This window comes from Delphinapterus leucas, chromosome 15 (genome assembly GCF_059928025.1).
Source record: "Delphinapterus leucas isolate spDelLeu-1000000601 "Yukka" chromosome 15, BTC_Dleu_Yukka2, whole genome shotgun sequence".
NCBI classification, from domain to species: Eukaryota; Metazoa; Chordata; class Mammalia; order Artiodactyla; family Monodontidae; genus Delphinapterus; species Delphinapterus leucas.
This window is the reverse complement of record NC_143143.1, coordinates 84,910,373-84,930,169: the sequence shown is the minus strand read 5'-3', so window position 1 is coordinate 84,930,169 and position 19,797 is coordinate 84,910,373.

Here is a 19,797-nt window from a genome sequence, read left to right as displayed (position 1 = left end):
CGGACGGGGGAACAGCATTCATTTCTGCGTTTAGTGGAGGCTACATCAGCCCATCAACTTGAGATCACTCCTGGCACTTCACGTGGCAGTTTTGGGGGGCCTCTGACCCTCCTGGTTCATTCTTCTCAAGGGCTACCTGGGGTACCATGGTATAAAAGGGAACCCCAGGATTTTAGGGGAATGGGCCCTGGGGGTCTGTTGGCAGGAGGGAGTGGAGGGGCAGAAATCTAGAGTGGGGTTGGTTCTAGCTCCGACCAGAACCTGGAACACACAGCAAAGACGGGGGGCTGGCCCTGCATTCGGAAAGGCGTGGGTCTGAAGACCACACGGAGCCACCAGCCTTGATCCAAGAGATGTGTCCTAAGGAACATGAGGCCCCTGTTTGGGGTTTCACTGATTGATTCACTTATTCATAGTATGTGCCAGGCACTGCAGGGGGTGGGGAAGGGGAGAGGAGGGCTCCCTCCCGACAACAGCACGTGCAAAGGCCCTGGGGTGGGAGCAGTGGGCAGTATGAAGGGCTGAGAAGGGGCTGGGTAGCTGGAGTGCTGGGGGCGGGGTGGCATGCGGTGAGAGTGGGGGACAGGCCCCAGGACTCAAAGGGCCTCGTGACCCATGGGGCAGAGAACAGATTTTATCCTGGGAGGAATGAAAAACCCAGGAGGGTCTCCATCCAGGAAAGAAAGAGAACGGATTTCCCTACTCTTGGAAGGTTATGGGCCCACTGGAGGGAGGCAAAAGGGGCCGGGGAGATGAGGGGGTTGGACAGGGGCTGCTGCAATTCAGACAGGGAGAGACACAGACAGCCTAGAATGCAGGGTAGTGGGCAGAGCCCAGATACATTGTAACTATGTAAGTCCCGCCCACTCCTGATGCAAAGGTACCATGCCGCTGAACTGCAATAAAACAAAATTCCTACACACGATTACTGTTACAATTCAGATAGTTGCCAACTGATTTACATGTTCTATAATTTGGGGAGGGGGGTTGTTTTTTTTTTTTTTTGTGGTACGTGGGCCTCTCACTGCTGTGGCCTCTCCCGTTGCGGAGCACAGGCTCCGGACGCGCAGGCTCAGCGGCCATGGCTCACGGGCCCAGCCGCTCCGCGGCATGTGGGATCTTCCCGGACCGGGGCACGAACCCATGTCCCCTGCATCGGCAGGCGGACTCTCAACCACTGCGCCACCAGGGAAGCCCAGGGGGGTTGTTTTAATAGCAGGATTCCTCGAAGCTGGACACTGCTGCTCTCCCCCAACACAAACTCATGTGGCTGATTTAACTGGATCTCACCACAGTGGTGTCACCCTGTCCGCACCTAGTAGCTCATTATGGGCCGGTCCCCAGGCTAATCCACTTACCCACAGTGTGGACGGCAGAATTCTAATCTCCCCAGATTCTCAGCCCCGGGTTACTCAATCAAACTTGACCCCGGGCACTGCCGTGAAGGCTTTTGCGGACGGAACCAGGGTTATAATCAGCTGACCTGAAGACGGGGAGATTATCCGAGATGATCCAGACGGGGCTGTGTAATCACAGAAGCCCTCAGAGCAGAGGGAAGACAGAAGAGCACGAGGGGCGCAAAGGGAGGGCCAGGCATTCGAGAAGGATGCGGCCCACCACTGCGGGTCCTAAAGGGCCCAGAAGCCAGGGGACACAGCGGCCTCTGGAAGCAGAGAAGGACCCCCAACAGCCCACAGGGAAACGGGGACCCGGGTCCTGCAGCCTGTGAGCAGGACTCAGCTTCCCTCTCAGAACGCCAGGACCTGCCCGCACCTCTGGCCCGTGGGCCCCAGAGCAGGGCACCACTGAGCCCTCCACACCTCTAACCCACAAGGGGCGTGTGATGATAGACACATGTCACCTAGCCCACCAAGTTCGCGGCCCTCCGTTTCAGCAGCCACAGAAGAGGACCGCACGCATCCTCCCGTTCATCCTCCCGGGTGACCAAGGACGCCAGTCCCGGTGTTATCCTCCACCCACAGGTGGGCCAGGCTCGGGGGCTGGTCACGCGGCTCTGCCGGACTGCGAGGGTCCTTTTCCCACCCCTGCACGACCCTGGGTGACCCCGCATAGACCACCTGGGAAGAGGGATGTGCGCACATCCAAGACTCAAGACGACTCAAGACTCAAACGAAGGGCACAAACCACACAGGAGGACAGGTGGAGACGGCCACCCAGGTCTCCCACCTGCGGGGCACAGAAAGCCACCTGCAGGGCAGGGCTCTCTCCTGCCACCAGACCCCTTGTTTCCAAGTCAGGCACCTCCAAGGTGCAGCCTGAGTTGGGGCATTCACTAAGGACCCCTGTATTAGGTACCAAGAACTAGCACTGTCTTCCAGAACAAAAGGTAGAGAACATAAATTCTGAGGCAGGAACAAGCAAAGGGCTAAGAATCCAACGTCTGCCAAAGTCGACTGCCCAGGTTCAGGTGCAGCTCCGGCAGCTGTGTGACCTTGGGCAAGTTACTCCATCTCTCTGAGCCTCGGTTTTCCTCATCTGACAAATGGGGTCACACCTCCTATACAGACATGCAGGCAAAGGGGCAGAGCTGAGGGCCCCGGCTCGTGTGATATCACTGTCCCCCCAGAGGAGATTTCATCGTGGCTTCTCCCACCGTGGTGACTCCCATACAAAGCCGGTGCAAATGATCATTACAAAACATCCATCACTTTCATCGTAATTCTCCAAGTTAGAAATCACTCTGTTCCACAAATGAAAGGCATCCCTCCTCTTACTTTTTATCCTCCCAATATTTAAGGAAGAGGTAAAAACTTGGAGCTAATTTACCATGATTTTGGGGTGTGGCTTACAGGGAAAAGCACAGACAGCAAAGCCGTTAAAATAAAAATAGAAACAGAAATTTGCAGCATCCTCTCAGTGCTGGCATCCCATTATCTGCATGCGTGTGAATTACAGGAGTTAAAAGAGATTTAGTCACAGACGAAAGATAACATTCCTTTCCACACAGCTGTTCTGCACTATGAAGTGGAGAGAGACAGTCCTTCCCTTGTATCAGAAACCTCATCTAGGGCAGGGTCCATTTCTGGTCCTTACCCTGTGGGTCAGTGGCAGCGACCCCACCATCCAAATAGACAGTGCACACAATGCAAGCAGCAGGATGCCTGCCTGACTTCCAGGAGACCTGCTGGTGGCAGAATCGGACCCGGACAGACTGGGAAACGGATAAGGCAGACGCTTTGATTAAGACTCGGATGGAGGTGCCTGCCAAGGGCGCCTGTCAGTACCTGTACAAAGTACATGGGGTCGGTATTGGAGAATGGGGCCCAGGTAGGCCTCCGTACACCTGTTTCAAGTTTGCTGTAGGAAGGGTGTGTAAATGATTCGAAACGGTCTAAAAATATACGCTTTCAGAAGAGCAGGGTAGCCTCTCCAATAGAGACGCTTCGGAGAGGCTGTGAGCTGCTCCCTGCAATTCTGGGGGGAAAGTGCTGCTGACTTGGGGGCTTTTTCTGCTAAATGGGTCTCCTCTGCAGAGAAGCCAGAGGCTCTGTGTTAGAACAGATGCTGTCCGAAGGAAGAAACTTCTGGAGCCCAAGGATGGCTCTCTCCGTGGGCTGAGAAAAGGCGGGATTTCCCAGCCCCACCTGTGGTTCGTGCTCTCGGTAAGGCCACCTGCCACGTGCTAGGCACAGGTGTGCACACAACAGTGAGCTGGTCGCCGCGGGCCTGGGTCGATACTGGCTGGGAAAGATGGAGCACAAACAAGACAGTGAACAGACGGCCACGGTGCTGGGGTCTCCAGGACCACCCTCAGGTTTGGGGACTCACTAGAGGGGCTCCCTGAACTCAGGTACACTCGTATTCACGGCCGTGATTCACTACAGAGGGGACATGGAGCACAGTCTGCAAAGGGACAAGGTGAGTGGGTGACGCCCGGGTAAACCAGGCACGAGCTTCCAGAACCTTCTCCCTGTGGAGTCACGGGACACAATTCCTCCACCGAGGAGTTGGGACCACACGTGTGACAGGTAGTCGCCCCGGGAAGCTCACTGGAGACTCAGCGCCCAGCGTTTTTCTTGGGGAGCTGGTCCCATGGGCACCGTCTGCCCGCAGGGAGCAGGAAGGCAGACCCCAGAAGGAAAGCAGGGCCCCAGTGTGCACCCGACTCTCTGTGCAAACAGTTAGCACAGGGAGCCACTCTCCCGGCCTGAGATGGAAGGGACCCTCCCCAAGTCCACGTTCTCAGACGCCAGCAGAAGGCCGACCCCTCGAGCAGGCCTTTCTAGGGAGAGCAGAGAGGCTACTGGGTCGACTCTTTCGTGCACACTTAGCGGTGAGGGCCACACGGGAACTGGGAAGGGGGCTGTGTCGGGGTCATTCAGATGGTGTGGCTGGTGGTATTTCCCAGATACGGCCAGGATACGACCCCACCTCACATCTCACCACATGGGTCTGCATGGCCCCCGTTAAGAGACGGGTGTCTAGTGTCACCTCACACCAGAATGGCCATCATTTAAAAATCTACGAACAATAAATGCTGGAGAGGGTGTGGAGAAAAGGGAACCCCCCTACACTGTTGGTGGGAATGTAAATTGGTGCAGCCACTATGCAGAACAGTATGGAGGTTCCTTAAAAAACTAAAAATAGAGTTACCATATGATCCAGCAATCCCACTCCTGGGTATATATCTGGAGAAAACCATAATTCGAAAAGATACACACACCCCAGTGTTCATTGCAGCTCTATTTACAATAGCCAGGACATGGAAGCAACCTAAGTGTCCATCAACAGAGGAATGGATAAAGAAGATGTGGCACATATATACAATGGAATATTACTCGGCCATGAAAAAGAATGAAATAATGCCATTTGCAGCGACATGGCTGGACCTAGAGATTGTCATACTGAGTGAAGTCAGACAAATAGAGAAAGACAAATATCGTATGATATCGCTTATATGTGGAATCTTAAAAAATGGTACAAATGAACTTATTTACAAAACAGAAAGAGAGTCACAGATGTAGAAAACAAGTTTATGGTTACCAAGGGGGAAGATGGGGGAGGGATAATTTGGGAGAGTGGGATTGACATATACACACTACTACACATAAAACAGATAATCAACAAGGACCTCCCGTATAGCCTAAGGAACTCTGCTCAGTACTCTGTAATGACCTATATGGGAAAAGAATCTCAAAAAGAGTGGATATACGTATATGTACAACTGATTCACTTCGTTGCACAGCAGAAACTAACACACCATTGTAAGTGAACTATACTCCAATAAAGATTAATTTAAAAGAAAATGTTTTTAATAAAAATGTTTAAAAAGAGATGGGTGTCTGCTTCCCTACCCCCAGTCTGGGTGGTATGATTCTACGGCAGAAGTGATGAGGTGTGACTGCCAAGGCCAGATCACAAAAGGTGTCAGAACTGGAGGCTGTGTCTCTTGCAAGCTCCCTCTTGGGACCCAGGTTCCCATGCAAAGGCCTCGTGGAGCAGACCTGAGGCTCAGCCCACAGCCCCGCTGAGCTCCCCACCGACAGACAGTGGCACTAACCTCACAGGGGTTCTGGACTGATTGAGTCCCCTCAAAATTCATGAACTTAAGCCCCTCACCCCCAGTACGCCCAAATGTGATGCCGTTTGGAGACAGGGCCTTTAAAGAGGTGATTAAGGTTAAATGAGGTTTGCTGGGGAGGCCCCAAGCCAGCCTGACTGGCGTCCCTAGAAGAAGAGGAAACCTGGACACAGGGAGAGACAGCGGGGCGCACACAGAGGACACTGGCCACGTGAGGGCAAAGCCGTCGGCAAGCCAAGGAGAGAAGCCTCAGATGACACCTTGATTCTGGACTTCCAGCCTCCGGAACTGTGAGAAATTTAATTTCTGTGGTCGTCTGTTTGTTATGGTAACCTTACCAGACTAATACACCCTCTGTATCAGTCAGGGTCCTCCAGAGAAACAGACCCAGTAGGAGATGTATAGACGTACAGACAGACACTTATGATGACGGACTGGCACATGGTTATGGATGCAGGGAAGCCCCACAGTTTGCCAGGAACAAGCCGCAGACCCAGGAAAAACAGTGGTACAGGCCCAGTCCTAACCTGAAGGCCTGGGAACCAGGATGCTGGTGTCCAAGGGCAGGAAAAAGATGAGGGACGGCTCAGCTCTGAGCACCCAGGGCTCCTGGATTCCATCCCAGGAAAGACCTCATGAAGATTCACATACTCGCACCCAGTGACTGGTGGAACTAGTCACCTTTCCAGAAAATATTACAATTATGCAAAATCAACATCTTCCCAGGTAACCAAGGTCACCAGTCTTCAAAGGACAACAGGCACCCCACCTTGTCCTCCGTCACCCCCCCAACTGCAGAGGACACAGTGCAGACCCCAAGTCACCGGGACACGGCCCCTCTCGTCACCACCGTCCCAGCTGGCTCCCCAGTCCGGCTGGGAGGAGTTTGATGCAAGGGGTGTGAGCTGCTGTAGTGGTGTTTTTCCTTAAAATAAACTGCAACTGAGTTTTGGAAGAAATCCCAAAGGCAGCAGGTTGCCCTAATGAAACTCTAACAGAGGAGGGGTTGGGGGACTCAGTGCCCTGGTTTTATTAAGTCACGAGGACGCAGGTCTCCACGGGCACAGGGGGAGGGCTCCTTCTGGGGGGAAGGGGGAGGGAGAAGCGGCTGGGCCTTCAGAAACAGCAGGGCCATGAGGAGGAACCCCTGGAATTCTCCAAACAGCTGACTCCTGTGGGCCGGTGCTTCTTGGTAAAAGGGGTTTCTCAAATGCAAAACGAAACGTTGATTGTTATCAATAAAACCATATATTTTATCAAATCAGAAACGAAACTCTCGCCCAAAACCTGCTTCAGTGTTAGGTTCGGGAGACATGGTCTGCCCCGTTGTCACACGCCTGCCCCCCAGGCCACCTTTCCTCCTCTGCCCATATGCACGGCTGGATGTTTCCACCAGAACCGATGGTTCCCTGAGTGAAACATTTGACTCCTGGATCCCTGATTAAAAATCTGTATTCAGGAGAGAGAAATTAGGGGCTTGGGATTAACAGATACACACTATCATACATAAAACAGATAAACAACAAGGACCCTGTGTAGAGCACAGGGAACTATATTCAATATCTTGTAAAAACCTATAATGGAAAAGAATCTGAAATATATATATGCACGTATAATTGAAGCACTCTGCTGTACACCTGAAACCAATACAACATTGTAAATCGACTCTACTTCAACTTTTTTAAAAATCCGTATTTTACCTCATACTATTCACAGAAGTAAATTACACTGGATTAGAAACATAAATGTAAAGAAAAACGCTGTACACTCATTAAAAGGAAACATGGGTGAAGATGTTTATGACCGACTGTCCTGGTTTGCCTGGGACTCAGGGGTTCTCAGGACACAGGACTTTCAGTGCTAAAACCAGGACCATCCCGGGCAAACTGGGGCAAGGTGTTTGCTCTAAATGTGAGGCAGAAAGGGATTTCTTAAAGAAGACACAAAAAGCAAAGACATAAAGAAAAAGCTGGATGGGGGCTTCCCAGGTGGTGCAGTGGTTAAGAATCCGCCTGCCAATGCAGGCGACACAGCTTCGAGCCCTGGTCCGGGAAGATCCCACGTGCCGCGTAACAACGAAGCCCATGCGCCACAACTACTGAGCCTGTGCTCTAGAGTCCCTAAGCCACAGCTACTGAGCCCACATGCCACAACTACTGAGCCCGCGTGCCTAGAGCCCGTGCTCCGCAACAAGAGAAGCCACCTCAATGAGAAGCCCACGCACCGCAACGAAGAGTAGCCCCCGCTCGCCGCAACTAGAGAAAGCCCGCGTGCGGCAACGAAGACCGAACGCAGCCAAAAGCAAATAAATAAATAAATTTATTTTAAAAAAAAAAAGTAAAAGCTTGATAAACTTCACTCTTCAAAACTGAAAACATGGGGATGGAATGTACAGCTTGGTGACAATAGTTACTGGAAGTGTACTGTACATTTAAAGTTGCTAAGAGAGTAGATGGCAAAAGTTCTCATCACACTCACACACACACACGAAACTCTTTGTGGCAATGAACGTTAACTAGACTTACTGTGATCATTTCGCGATACATACAAACAGCGAATCACTGCATAATATACCTAAACTCATATGATGTTATATGTCAACCATATCTTAAAAAAGACAAACTTTAAAACTCCTACTCAACCAAAGACACGATAAAGAAAATTAAAAGCCAAGCCGCAGGGAGATTAAAAATCTCTGTAGCAAACGGAGGATTAGAACCCAGAACACACAAATAGCTCTTACACACCAATTACAAAAAGAAACTAACAACCCCACAGCAAAGAAGCAACTCACAGAAAGTGAACTCCAAAGGGCCAATTAGCATGAGAAAAACCTTCTCCAGCAATCACGGGAATACAAATTAAACCAAGAAGTCCCACTCTTCTCCTGTGGGACTGACAACCTTCAAGAAACTGACCTAGAGAAGCTAGCTCCTCAGACACAGCCCTTGGGGGTGACAGAGCCACTGTGGGAAACAATTTCGCTAAACCAAGTAAAATTTACAACAGGCTCTTTCTATGCCCCAGGACTTCCACGTCTTAGAACGTGCCCTGTAGAGAAACACTTGCACAAATGTACAGAGAGGATGTTCACAGAGGCACCACCGGGAACAGAGGGTCTGAGGACGCCCTCCACGGCCTGCAGCCACAGAAAGTCTCAAATGGTGGAATATTCTAAAGCAATTAGGAAGAATCCACGAACCCAGATAAATCTCCCAGACACGCTGTTGAATAAAAACAGTAAGTTTCCGAACAAGACGGCTGTATTCAAACGCCACCTCTTTAAAAACACTTACAGGAAACCATCCCGTACATATTCTACCGAGACCCACACGCACGTGTCAAGACAGTCTGGCGGGAAAAACACTCATGGTAACAGGGGTTCCCTCCAGGGAGGGGCAGGGAAGGAGTGGTTTTCTAAGGAGATCCTGTAATGTTTTCACTTCTCACTTGGAGAAGGTGTTCATGAAATACTAATGTAATTATATATTTTTTTTCTTTTTTCCTCCAAAGAAACCTATTGCCTGCATGGGAGAACATCTCATGCATTCATCTGACAAATATTTACCGAGTGCCAACTACAGGCCAGACCCGTTCTAAAGCCTGAGGACCACTCATTTCCCTTCAAGCAAAAAAGGAGTGATCAGCCAATCATCTTGGCCAAGTTCATCAGCCAGCTTTAAGATGATGGGGCGCAGATTTAGGTGGATGAGGGGTAAGTGGCGGGAAAATTCCCCGGGCACCTGGGCAGGTGACAGGAGGGAAGGGAAGGTCTCGGCTGGATGGCGAACCCTCTCAGGACCTCCTGCTGCTGCCTGGAGGTCGCAATCCCTGCCTTTGCCTTCAAACACAAACCTGTCACAGGAAAGAAGGCTGAGGCCAGAGGAGGATTCCAGATCCATGGTGGGTTCTGCAGGTCAGGTGCGCACAGGTATGGGGTTCCCGTGCTGCTGGGGCAGCTGGAAATGTGCTGGGGTTTGCAATGCCCAGCACCCACTCTCCTTCTGCTGCCATCACACTGATTTTCTCCGGGGAGGGCAGGAGCGGGGGTCCTCAGGCCTGGCTACGGAGGTGATGCAGGCTCCATCTCTGGCTGGGCAGCCTGTGGACTGGCCCGTGAGCTAGGACTCAGCCACGCAGCACCCCCCGTTCCCAAGGGCGGGTGGTGGGACCCAGCCCGAGCCCTGGACAGCCAAAAGGATGCTAGCTGGAGCTACTGAGACTGCCCAGCTTTGGATTTACCATTTCCTAAATTGTTGGTCACTTGCTACCAGAAAAATCTGCTAAATACACCTGGTTGTCATTATGATTTCCAAAGAATTGGGCAGCTCAGCCCCAAGCTGGGTCTTCAGAGCTGCTGCCTTTGGGAGCCTGGCGCAGCCCTAACTCTGAGCCCTGGGCTGGGCCAGGGAGACCAGCATTCCATTTGCAGTGGCCTCGTGCAGCCGCTAAAGCCACAACTTGTAACGAGCATCGGCTCGAACATGTCATGCTCTCATCAATCATTCCTTTCCCTTCAAAAAAATTAAAAACAAACAAACAAACAAACAAAAAACCACAACGCATTTGGTGCAGAAATATCCCAGTACAAGTCAGCGTTTCCAAAGCCAAGTTCGAAGTCTGGAAGAATAAGCAGCTCATTTGTTCCTAAATTAAAGCAGCACCGGCCACAGAAACAGCCCGTCAGCCCTTCAAGGTTGGGAGCTAGGACCTGCCCAAAGCAAAAGCTCCGGGAATCAAGGCAGCAGAGCTTCAGGTGGCGGCCAGACAGATCCCCTTCCGGGTCCAGACGTTGGGAGGTCAGGGGACCCCTCCACAGCCCAACCATCAGAACACCCAGAGGGGCGGGCACACAGCCTGGCTCTACCCCGCGTCCCCGGACCCTTGCTCCAAACCAAAATTCGGTATTTGGACGAGGTCTTAACTGACCCAACACTGAAATGCAACACTGAAACCCAAAGACTCAGCCTGGCGCCGGGGAATCTCGGACGGGAGGCTCCAGGCCGCCCGCCCACCCGCCCAAAGCTTCAGACTCAGACAGACAATTGCCTATCTGGCACATCCTCGAAGATGTGAGCAGGCCTCTCCAAGTGAACGTGGCCTCCTCTCCCCAACCTTCCCCCCCAGCAGTCTCCCTCCTCCTCCAGCGAGCCCTCTGCAAGTCCACAGAAGGAGCTCCCACCCCAGGCTTAGACACAAAACCTAAGCAGCCAGCATCCCGGATTTCAGGCCCCCAAGGCTTCAGCAGGGCCTGTGAGCTCCACCACCTAAGGGTCCCGGGGCTGCCCACTGTCCCCACCCCTGCCCTCCCAGCAGCAGGTGGCCCTCTCCCCACCAGGGGCCTGCTGCCACAGGACGGCCACTCATGCGATTCCTGAGCCTAAAGCTGGCCAACGGCCTCATACTACACACGTGAAACCCACATACTCAATGGCCTCATGTTGCACATGTGAAACCCCCATAGCTCATCACAGGGTCCAGGGTCTACTGGCCCACCTGGCCAGGCATGGCTCATCTCCCCTCGCCCAGGGTCTCCAGCCTCATGACCCTCTTCTGTTCTCCAGTGCCACCAAGTCCCATGCAGGGCCTCTGCCACTGCTTTTCCTCATGCTGGGAATGCTCTCGCCCCCTATCCTCACATGGCTCCCTGCTTCTCTCCATTCAAGTCTGCAGCCAAACATCCCTCTTGGAAGACTCTCCCCTGGCCACCCCGGCTAAAGCAGCTCCCATCCTCAATCAATCACCGCCTCTCTGTCCTTATCTTCTTCCAACATTGCTCTGCACAGAGGTTATCTTTTAGTTTCACTTTATTTGCCTCTACACCCATTGTCTGTCTCCCCCCACCAGAATCAAAGCTCCCTGAGGGCAGGAAGCTGACCCCCTTGCTCTGCAGCATTCCCAGCATGTAGGTCAGTGCCTGAGCCATTTTCAGTGATTAATACAAACACTTGCTGACCCGCTAAACAGTCGGCTTCCTCCTTGGCGAAAGTGGGTTAGCAGTGGCTGAGCCCTGCATCCTTCAAGGCTCATACGGAAGCCACAGAACTATTTTAAAAACGCCCAACAATTGAAATGAGCATGTGGGGCAGGAACTGCATCATGTCCACAGGCAGATCATACACTTGTGACGGCTTCGAATACACTGCCAAGAGGCTGAAGGTCACAATTTGAAATGTCCTTTCTCAAAACCTAACCCCAAATCCACCTTGCTACAAACTCAGTACCCAAGTAAAGCTTGGGGGGATGCTTTCAGGGGAGGAAGCTGGTGCTCGTGTGCACCCACTGTGTACAGGCACGGGGTGAGGGCGCCTCTGCCCCCACTAGAGGGTGAGTGCCGGGGTGGGGGCCACCTCCCTCTCGTCTGCTGCACCCCCAGGGCTCTGCACAAGGCCTCACGCTTACAGGTGCTTGATATTCACGATGAGTGGATTCACCAACAGGAAGGCCGCCCATCTTCTAGGCTGGGGCTCCCCTCACCACACGGAGGTGCCCCAAAGCTTCTCCGCGGGCTTCTCATCCTCAGGGCCCCGCAGAGGGCCTGGCACACAACAGGCTCTCAAATGACGCCTGCTGGTCCCAACAACCCCAGAGCCCCATCCTTCTCGACCCAGTGACTCGGTGGATCTCAGAGTTTCCCAACCTCCGCACCACTGGCCTGGATCTGCGCGTTCTTTTTCCTTCTTTTTCTGGGGGGTGGGGTTGGGCGGGGGTAGCTTTCTGGGCAATAGGATGTTCAGCAGCCTCCCTGGCTTCTCCCCACTGGATGCCAGTAGAACTGCGGGGAGGAGTTGTAACAACCAAAACCGGCGTGGGGGACACCCCTGGTGAGAACACTGATGTCTCTAAACCAGTTTCCAGACAAGCTGGATCCCAGAATCACCTGGGGCACTGGTTAAAAAGACAGACTCCAGGAGATTCTAAGGGGCAGGCCTGGGGTGGGATCCCCCAGGGATTCCAACCAAGGGGCCACTGGGGTAAACACTGGCCTAACTCTCCTAGGGCCGCACCAGTGTTCAGCCTGGTTGCCAACTGTACCAATGGCCGGCAAACCCAGGCAAAGCTCTCTGGCCTCCACAAGGGGAGACCTAAGCCCCGCCCACTCCCAGGTCCTCTCCCCTGGACCAGGTGGAGCCCTGCCATTTTCCAGCTTCCTCAGTCCCGCTCCTGAGATCCTGTCCCTTTAACTGTAGCTGGACCCACTCCAGGAGCAGGTGTCTATCTGCAGGGGCCCTGGCAGCTCCCGCCCTGCACAGGTGGAGGGAGGCCCACTGTCCTTCCTGAGGAAACAAGGGACCAGGAACACGTGTGGAACTCTCACTGGGTAGCAAGCGCTGCTCACGTGATCCCAGCTACTGCCCCAAGACTTAAGTACTGGATCGCACCCCATCTTACAGATGCGGAAACCGAGGCACAACGAAGTCAAGTGCCACGCGCACAGGCTAACGCAGCTAACACTGGAGGGTTCCAATCCCGGGACCGCCGACGCCAAGGCCAGCGCTCCGGACCACTGTGCGCACTGACTGCCCTTGTTTGGGGACAGAGTGGCCCGCCTCGGCTGCGGGGACAGCCCGAGCCGGCAGGCGCCCACCTCCGTGCTGGGGGCGCAGCGGATATCCCAGCCACCCCGCAGCGGCCCAGGGCAGGGCGCGTGCTCCCGGCCAGCCGCCCCCCAGCCCCGCGCCCGCCCCCCGCGCCGCGCGCTTACCTTGCGCCGGGCCTCGCGCGGTGGCGGCGGCGTCCCGGATCCCGAAGGCGCGGAGCAGCGAGAGCACAGGGGCCGGCCAGCGGGTGCGCCCCCCGCCCCGGCCGCGCATCCCGCCGGAGGGCCTCTCGGGGCTGCGTCCGCGGGGCCGCCCTGCGCCGCGCAGAGCCCGGAGCTGCGGGAAGCGCCGGGCGGGGAGGGGCGGGGCGGGGGCGGGGGCGGGGCCGCCACGCGAGGCCGGCCCCTCCGCCGGGAGGGGGCGCCGAGGGACGCCGCCGTGACCTTGATCTCCGGGACCCGGCAGGCTCCGCAGCCCGGGATGAGGGACCTCAGAGCCAGGACGCCTCGGAAACGTTAAAGGGAGAGTAGGGCGGGAGGTGCAGCCGCCCGCGTAATTACGTTGTAAAGAAGCTGCCCAGTTGAGCCGCTGTGGGACGCTGGGCGAGTCGCTTGACTTCTCTGAGCCCCAGTGTTCTGGTGTATAAAATGGGCGTGGAGAGGGTGAAAGGAGATGAGAGTAAGCCTAGAACTGCACCAGGGCCTGACCCTCCCGATGCGGGAGGCGCCTTGGCCGCCTTTGCTATAACTGCTGTGAAATGCAGGAGTCATTGCTGCGCTTCTCATACACTCGGTTTATATATATGTACATATGTAGTATTTATCTTTTTAATAAAATAAAACATTACTATTTCGCTTGGTGACAACCGTATGTGGGACGCTTGCTGCCACCAACCAGCTCAAGAACCGTGTGCCCAGGCCCCTCTCCCAAGGCCCTCTGAGCTCTAGAACAATCACAACTCCTCCGCCACCCACAAGCACCCGGGAGCCTTCAGTCTTGAGAGGATGAAAAGGCTCTGCTGACCCTGGGGGGTTTGCATTTGAGGCAGGGTCTCTGGCCTGAGATGGCCTCAGGGCCGTCGTCAGCACCAAGGCCATCAGACTGACCGGCTCAGTGTAACAGGCACAGTTCCCGAGAGCCCGAAAGCGGCAACACTCGTCACCACCACCCAAATGCAGCTCTGCTCAGGGCCTCAGTGGTCCTCCTGTTCAGGCCCAGCAACTCCATGAGCAGGTGCAATCGTACGGTCCATTTTACAGATGCAGGAGGGCAGGCAGCAAAAAGGAAGGACTTGTCTCTGGCCACATGGCTGTTGAGTGTAGCGCTGTCACTTGGGTGTAGCTGGGCATCCCACCCACCTGCATCCTCCCTGGGCACACACACCTGCTTCCAGCATCTCCCCCGCAGACCTGTCACTCATCTTCAGAACTTTGGGATAATAATAATAACAGTTACCAGCTAACACTAGGCGGCACTGTGCCGTATATTCATATATTCATTTACCCTTTATGACAACTCCTTGAGGAGGGTACAATTATCATCCCCACTTTACAGATGAGAAAATACAAGTTCCAGAAGAGCAGGGACTTTGAATGAATTGTTGAGCAATTCATTCATAGGATGAATTGCTTCATCCTATTGCCTCTTCCACCAGCTCTCAGAGGGAGGCACAGTGATCCTCCCCCATTTTTTAGAGGGGGAAGCCGAGGCTCAGAGAAATGATGTAACTTGCCCTAGGAAGTTAGGAAGAGGAAGCATCAGGATTCAAACCCCAGTCAAGGTCTCAGTGCCTTTGCTCTCTGCCAGGCCCACTGGGCACACCCTGACGAACTCCTACTCATCCTTCAAGACCCAGCTTAAGCACTGCCTCTGCTCCGAAGTCTTTCCTTCAGCCTCCCTGCTTCCCCACCCTATGCACTTCGTTCTCCCATGTCCATGCCCCCAGCCTCGGGTGCACCTTCTGTTGGGCACAAACGGCATCACTGTGCAGTCAGGCACCCACACATCTGCCCCATCCTCACTGGGCTGGGCTTCTAAGGGACAGGCATTGGCCCTAGTCGCTACCTTCCCAGGCCCACTCAGGTCAATGAACATCTGTTTTGCAGCCTCTGTCTTCCTCTGCTGGTAAAAAAATTTCCATTTGCCTCTGGGCATCTTCCTCCCCGGCCTCCCTAATGCCAGGGGTGACCCAGTCTGACCAATCAACATAGTCCAGACATTTGGCCTCAATAACCGATTCAGGAAAGTTTGTTTATGGAGGCGCACACTTAGGACTTTCACCGGACTGGGAGAGGAGTCCTTTTAATCCACTGGTCCTGATGTGAGTGGTCAGCGCTTCTGGGAGCCATCACATGCTTCAGAATTGAAACAACACGGAAGGGGGAGGATCCCAGAGATGCTGGGGCTGAGCCCCTGGTTCCAGCTATGCCTGAAGGTAGCTGAGCAGAGGGTTAGAATTTTCAATCACACTCTCCCTGCTATCTCCTTTCCCCCCTCAGCCTTGGTGCGAAAAGAGATCATTAGAATAGGAGAAAATATTTCCAAGTTATATAGCTAAAAAGGGATTAATATCCAGAACACAGAGAACTCCTAAAATCCAACAACAAAAACAATCAACTCCGTTCAAAAATGGGCAAAGCATTTGAATAATTCAACATTTCTCCAAAGATATACAAATGGCCAGTAATCACACGGAAAGGTGCTCAACATCACGAATCATTAGGGAAATGTAAACCAAAACTCTAATGAGGTATCACTTCACACCCATTAGGATGGCTATCATCAGATAATAAAAATAATAATAATAAATAACAAAGGTTGGTGAGGATTTGGAGAAATGGAAAGCTTTGTATATTGTTGATGGGAGTGTGAAGTGTAAAATGGGACAGCTGCTGTGGAAAACAGTATGGAGAGTCCTCAAAAACTTAAAAATAGAATTACCATATGACCCAGCAATTACACTTCTGGATCTATTTCCCAAGAGATTGAAAGCGGGGTCTCGAAGAGATATGTGTACACCCATGTTCATAGCAGCAATATTCACGACAGCTAAAACATGGAAGAACCCAAGTGTCCATTGATGGATGAATGGATAAGAAAATGTGGTCCATCCATACAATGGAATATTATCCAGCCTTAAAAAGGGAGGAAATTCTGACACATGGTGCAACATGGATGAACCTGGAGGACCTTATGCTAAGTGAAATAAGCACCCCCAGAATACTGTATGATTGCACTTACCTGAGGTCCCTAGCAGAGTCAGATCCATAGAGACAGAAGGTAGGATGGTGGTTGCTGGGGCCTGAGGGAGTGGGGAACGAGGTGGGGTGGGCGGGGGAGTGGGTAGTGTTTAACGGGGACAGAGTTTCAGTTGGGGAAGATGAAAAGAGTTCTGGAGGTGGACGGGGGTGACGGCTGCACAACGATGCAAATGTACTTCATACCACTGAACTGTACACTTAGAAATGGATATGATGGTAAATTTTATGTGTTCTGTTTTACCACATAAAAATAAACTGGAAAAAGAAGAGAGGGGATGTCGTACCTGAGATCAGGTTACAGAAGGACTACGGCATCTGTCCTGGGTGGGGTCTCCCTCGCTCTCCCCGATGGCGGGCAGCTGCCACGCCCTGAGCCGCCTTTTGCAGGGTCCAGGCGTCAGGGACGTGACGGTGGCCAGCCACCCACAGCCGTGAGCCACTGAGTCCGTGAGACGGTGTGTGGCTGAGCGCCAGGGCGAAGGCCCTTCAGGGGAGCCTCCAGATGAGATGGTACCCCAGGAGCAACCGGAACTCAGGAGGGACCTTCAGTCAGGGGCATCCAAAGTCCTGACCCACAAAGACCGCAAAATAATAAGGCTGTCATAAAAAAATCAATAATAAAAGGCAAAGTACGATGACAGGTCTCTCTCTCTCTCTCTCTCTCTCTCTCTCTCTCTCTCTCTTAATATCCTTCCCTCTCCCTCCCTCCCCGTCCTCCCATCCCTCCCTCTGTCCCCTCATCTCCCTCCCCCTCCCCCTCTCTCAGCTCCTGGGCTCCCCTGCCCGTCCACAGGCCATTGCCTTCGATGCCACTCATCTGTCTGCAGGCGACACAACACCCCACGTGACAGGACTACATGGCCCTCCCGAGTCGCCACGACCAGGAGCGAAGCTGGCGAGCCCCGCCCGAGGCTCGGCAGACACCCCCGACCCAGCCGCTGGGGTCTGGGGTCCCTGGTCTCTTTGGGGGCTGAGCAAGTTCTTTCAGGAGAGAATGTGAGGGGGAAAGAAATGTGATGATAATTCACATTTATGGAACACGTCTTACTGCCCGGTCCCCGTGCTAAACACTTTATCCCACTTAATCTTTACAACCATGCAACGAAGAAGGGATTATGACTTATCCGCTTCTTACAAATGAGGAAACGGAAGCTCACAGAGGTTACCCAAGGCCCCACGGCTAATGCCTGGATGACCAAGTTCAAGCCTGGGAGCTGGGCTCCAGGACCCACGCTCTTGGCCACGGACCATGTTACTTGCAAGCAGCTCTGAGGCCGAATGCAGGCTGGCTAGCGCAGCCCCTGCGAGAACTCCAGAGCACTGAAGAGCCCACAGCTGCCCCCGGGATCCCTGAAGGCCCTTTAAGGTGAGTCCTGGGTGCAGCATCTCCTGCCCACGAGGGCCTGTCAGTGTATTGCTTTAGACCACAGCCCCAGGCAGGCTGGCAGCAAGTCCCCCAGAAGAGACCCTGGCTGGTAAAGTGGACAGACGCCCTAGGACCTCCGGCAGTCTACAGCAGCAGGAGTGTCCTGAACGGCCGTGGATGTGTCTGGGCCACGGAACAGAGGAGGGGCAGCAGGAGTCTCCGCTGACGGGGTCTGACACAAGCCAGGGCTGAGAGAGGCAGGGCAGCTAGCAGCTCTCCTTCCAGCCACGGGCACAGGGCATCCACTTTGCCCAGCCGTCCAGCCCCCCACTGGAGCCTGCTCACTCCACCTCCAATGGGCTGAAATCCCAGTGCATCCGCCTGGAGCAGAAAGGGGATGCACGAGCTCACAAGAAGAGGAGGGCGTGAGGGGCACACCTGGGTCCAAGTGCTCATCAAGACACCTTCCTTCTCCTTCCCGATGCAGCCCCGAGACTGGCCTTATAACCCTGGCTACGTGACCAGCTCTGAACCAACGGTTATCCCCAAGGGATGGAAGATGCTGACTGCCCAGGGCTGGTGGCCTGCACAAAGGATGGAGGTGGGGTAGGATCTGCTCACCTGAACCTCACGGCCTGAGACCGGGGGAGGGGAGGTGCTCCAAACCCACAGGGCCCCCGCCACCTGGAGGGGGGTAGGAGAGGATCCGGGTGCTGGCCCAGAACACTGCGCTCCAGGCCGGCCCTTCTCGCTTTTAAAGGTCTGTGCTAGACTGTGCCATTCCAAGCCACGTGTCAGAGGTTGAAGTGGGGCAGCGGGGCTGCGACCAGAGCCGCTCCCAGGTGTGTGACCTGGACAGTCGCCAGAGGCCCCATGCTCAGAAGGGCCCACCCTTGGTTTACTGCTCTGCTGTCACCACCTTGAAGTTCCTGACGATGTGTTAATAAGGACACTGCATTTGTATTTGCAAATTGGGTAGCAGGACGTGGCTGGGATCAGCTTCCCCTCAACACACACACAACCCCAAAGCAGTGATGGTCCAAGTTCACTGTCTCTGTGTGTGCCAGGAATTCTTCCACTTCCTCATGTCCCAAAGGAGGCAGACACGATGACGTCACAGGGTTCTCCCGGAGACCTGGGAAGGGGCTGGGAGACCGTCTACAAGGCTATGAAATCCAACTGCCCTGCAACTTATGGACAAGTCAGGCTTGGGGTCATGGGATCTAGTGTGTGTGTGTGTGTGTGTGTGTGTGTGTGCACGCGCGTGTGTGCACGCATGTGTGTTTCTCTCCTGGCCACTGAGAATCTGTTTTCCCTCCAGACAGAGATTCTTAATGTCTAAACCCAAGTCGACAGGAAATCAAGGTATGCTCTGCAATGGTTTGGGACCAAAATGATTCACTTCTAATAAATCTTTTGTTTCGTTAGAAAAATCCATGAGACTTGGGCAGCATCTCCACACAGACAATTTTCCTCCGAATCTTCCAGTGACACTGATGCTCAGGGGACAGGCAGGCTGTCGGCCTCCTTCAGTCCCTGGGCTGCAGCCAGGGCCCCAGGAGGGTGAGGGGCCTGGCACCGTGACCAAGCCAGAGGCTCTTCCCTGAGAGCCGGCTCCCTCATCCCAGCCCCAGTTCCTGGCCCTGCTCTCCTTCCACTGCTGGTGTTGGCAGAGGTTTCTACAGGGATGGTCAGGTCTGGGCCTGGACACCCCAGTTCACATGGGACCATCCCCTCCTATGCTTGCTGTCCTGGTCTCATCGTTAATATCACTGCCTCTCATGCCCCAAAAGTACCCTCGTCTGGGTGATAGTCTCCCTGGTGTGATGGTTAATTCTATGTGTCAACTCGCCTGGGCCAAGGGAGGCCCAGCTCAGAAGCTGGTAGAACATTCCTTTTGGTGTGTCTGGGGGGGGGGGTGGTCTCCGGAGAGGTTAGCATTTGCATCAGAGGCTGAGCAAGGAGATGCCCCCCCAGTGTGGGTGGGGATCACGCAATCTCTTGATGCCTAAACAGAACACATAAGTGGGGGAAGGGATGCCCTCTCTCTGCCTGAGCTGGACGTCCGTCTCCTGCCCACGGGCGTCG